The sequence below is a fragment of the Halyomorpha halys genome, unplaced genomic scaffold (assembly GCF_000696795.3).
Source record: "Halyomorpha halys isolate HHAL.00 unplaced genomic scaffold, Hhal_1.1 Scaffold354.1, whole genome shotgun sequence".
Lineage (NCBI taxonomy): Eukaryota > Metazoa > Arthropoda > Insecta > Hemiptera > Pentatomidae > Halyomorpha > Halyomorpha halys.
Window position 1 is genome coordinate 173832 of NW_027111517.1, and position 4095 is coordinate 177926.

General features: G+C 29.8%; 1 protein-coding gene across 1 annotated transcript in view; it reads left to right on the forward strand.

The window, feature by feature from the left end:
- LOC106681634 (photoreceptor-specific nuclear receptor) overlaps positions 1-4095 on the forward strand; it is an 81707-nt gene that overhangs the window by 26622 nt on the left and 50990 nt on the right. The window lies entirely within an intron of this gene.

Sequence of the window (4095 nt, forward strand, 5' to 3'; positions counted from 1 at the left end):
CTTTCTTTTTATATTTTTTTATTTTACTATACTTACTGTGGTTGTTATCTTGTTTTGTTTTTAGCCCTGAAGAAGGCTAGAAACTCTAGCCGAAACGTCGGCACATTAAAATAAGTTAATCATACTTATTTGTGTTTTTCATTGACCGCACCCCCATCTTCTCCTCACTTATAAAATTTCATTCTTAACTCGCTCCAGTACTATTTCCACCCTCAAATCCCGCTTATTTAATCATTTTCTATCCATCCAGTTCCAATAGAATAAAATTTAGTATCAGACTTTATAAAAGATTTATATGTTTAATTATTATCTATCCCATAAATGTCTTTGTTTTGGTTTTTTTCCTATAAAGTTTTAGTTATTAATATGATAAGTTTTTTTTTATTTTATTACATCGTTAAAGACTTGAAAGTTACTTTATTATGGTTTATCATTTTTTTTAATTATTAATTTATTTTAATTTTAATCAATGTTATTTCAAGTCCCACTTACTATTTTTGCAGTATTATTCTAAAGGGACGTGTTCCAGAATAAATGAATAACTCATAATATTGTTATGTCTTCAGTTTGAAAAAGATAAATTCTACTGTTTAAATTACACGAAATGGTTTTGAATATCCCATCATTTAAAGGGATATGTGAAGGTAATTTTTGGTATTATGTAAACCCAAGATTTTCGTTGCTCTGAAATTTCAATATTTTATAGAGACCGGATAATTCAAGACGTGCAAATTCAGGTCTTCTAAAAGTCATCCCTATCGACAATCGTTTTATTAAAATTTAACTATTTAGGAAACTTAATTTAACAGTTTTTGACATTAAAAACTTGGCTGTTAGTATTCGGAGCGCATCAATCTCAGAATCAATTGTTTGAAAAAGACTGAAAGAATCAAACTTTGGCTCAAGAAAATGCTAAAAACTCCTAATTACTGCAGAACACCGGAGACGGATTTTGTAGAGAACACTAATCGAGGATTGAGGAGGAATGGAATCGCCGAAGTGACGAGAGTGCAGTCATGTTCTGGGAACGCATTTCTTTGGAGCCAAGTGCTGAGTAGGTACAAATCCTAGGAGGGGCCTCGAATGCTTTGAGGTTTGTGGAAATGAATTTACAAGATCATGTAGTAGGATACATACTAATAATTGGAGCGAAATCATTACTTAGGTTTGCGCTCTGTAACGTGTCTGGATACTTGGAAACATCAGTCACATGTAACATAGAGTGGTCAGCAATAAGTCCTGGTCTTTATACAATCGAGTTTGTGACAAACCTAAAAGGAAAGTTTCCTCCTAAACGCGTGAAATACTAATTAGAGGGATGACACAACTCAAAAGATTTAATTAAAAAATTTTTTATGGGACATTCTTCCAAAATAGTAGAATTTCAAGTACAATTCACCCGAGATTTTTTCGTACCATCTTTTTACCATATCGCTAGTCCAGAAGAATAATGACGCAACTGTAAACTTTGTAACATTAACTTCAATGTGTTAGTGGGCTTAAAAATACATTTACTCAATGTTTGTAAGTCGACATAATTTTACATAATAATTCACTGGGAATCGGATAACAAACATGTAGTAAATCCATTTTTGAACCTTTCTAGTGTTTTTAGAAGTCACTTTCAAAAGATTTTACAGTTGCGTCATTGTTTATCCGGACCTATGATATGAACATTAAGTATACCTGAGAATATTCCTCATTGGGTTCCCATTAATCAATATCTAGTTTTTTTTCAGTTTTCATAGCGTAGGTAACCTGAATCTGTTGCTAAGAGGTAGTCAATTGACCAACAATTGTTGATGATTTGGTTGTGATGATTGTAAATTTATTTTATTGGAATAATTTCGCAGCAAATACACGTCAATTATACATATTTAAAACCAACAAGTTTTTAGCATTTTCTTGAGCCAAAGTTTGATTCTTTCAGTCTTTTTCAACAATTGATTCTGAGATTGATGCGCTCCGAATACTAACAGCCAAGTTTTTAATGTCAAAAACTGTTAAATTAAGTTTCCTGAATAGTCAAATTTTAATAAAACGATTGTCGATAGGGATGACTTTTAGAAGACCTGAATTTGCACGTCTTGAATTATCCGGTCTCTATAAAGTATTGAAATTTCAGAGCAAAGAAAATCTTGGGTATTATGTAACGCAACGATTTTTCTTCTTAGTGAAGAGTAAATGTCCTTTTTTCGTCGTAGCTTAAATGTGTCATTTTAACGAGTGTGAAATTGGAAAAAGATAGTATAAGACATGGAGCAAACAAAAATTTAAAACAAGCAGAAAATGGAACTGAAAATAGTCAAGAAAAACATTTAAACCTTACTTTGTTGACACAGCGAATAACAATGATATGAATAATTCTTTAGATCTCTCATATATCTAGTTGTTCTTATAAAAATATTATGAATTATAGGTTAGGATCTAAAACCATAATAATCTTAAAATTCATAAGTGTTGGGCTTTTTTGACGGGACGGATTCTTGTCTGAGAGCCTAAGGGAGGTATGAAAATGTCTTTTTAACTAATTCCAAGTCAAGTATTTAAATTGTTTACAAATTACACTTACTAAAATTAGATTTTCTTTAATATTATAAATGCCATCCTAGGACCATAAATAATTAAACCTTACGTACTAATGTGTTTATTCCACGGATATATTCAATCAAACTTTAGGTATAATAATATTTTATTATTAGCCTATTGGTTTATATCTTTTTTCCCAGGTTTTGTCAAGTCACTGGAGTGCAGCAGAAATTCAATATAAGAAGCAAATATGTATTGCCCCAAACAAATATACATTATTATAATTATTGAAGTTAATGTGTCCATTGTTGAATTAATAATTATTTTGATTCCATTAGAACAATTAAAATAAAATACTACACCAAGAGGCTTAACAATATTTTTAATAGAAATGATTTAAAATGTCACCAAGATTTCATGGGCTTCCTCATGGTACCAATGGGGTAAATCCTTCTGTTTTAAAGATATCGAAATGGGATTTTCGGAGTCTTTTGTAAGTTTTATTGAAAATATGCTTGTCACGCGCTAGTGTAGCGTCAAATTGAAAATCTGTTGCAGATGTGACTATTAAAAATTTTGCCTCTGGTATTTTTTAATCATTCGTTTGGTTGTGGGAAACATTTTGGCCGATTTATATTGGACACCTAATGTATATGTTATATAGATACATACCCATAGCCATGCATAAGTAGATATATTTCTTCAAAAAGAGGTGATATTATTTTAAATACTTTTTAAGAAAACATACTTGTTTTCTGTTCTGTGCACTGGTTTTTATGTTTTCATTTAAAAATTTGCAGCTTTAGTTTTTGGATCATTGCATGTACCAGTAAATAACCAACTGCGTGAATTGAAAAGGCTTCCTGTGATGAATAGATATTTAATAGTAGAAAAAGAAAAAATATTTGAAAATTAATTAAAAATCGTAAAATACATATTAATTTATAATTCAATATGAGTGTGTGCTATAATAATTTTTTCGTTATATTTTTTATAAATTACAATTACAACAAATAAATGATAATATAAAACTCATAAAACGTTTGTCGTAAAAAATGTATGAGACAAAATGTCATTAACAAACATTTTTAAATAACTATTTAGAATTTTGGAATGACATATGTAATTATAAAGCATTGATTAAAAAAAATATATATGTTACTATTATTTGTTTAAACAAATATATAATAAATTTGTTTAAAATAGAAATATAATTGCACTGATGGATTGTATAATAGTTTTAAGGTACTTTTATTTTTATTTTCAAAATTTGTTTAATATTGATACCTCTTTATTTTTAAAAAACAGAATGCAGTACAGAACATTGAAAATTTACAGGGGGATTGGAGAAACCCAATTTAAACTGTCTAATAAAATATCTGTTATCGCAATTTACTTTTTAAAACTAAAATTTCACTAGATACCCTTGTTGGTAGAATGTTTGCGATGGAGTAGCAGAGCGCGTAAAGATCAAAATCAATTAATAGGATGGGTCTAATCTGGTTGATGTAAGGAGCGGGGGTCAGGTGCGCCGGGGATCAGCCTTCGATTGATGGGGCAATTCTA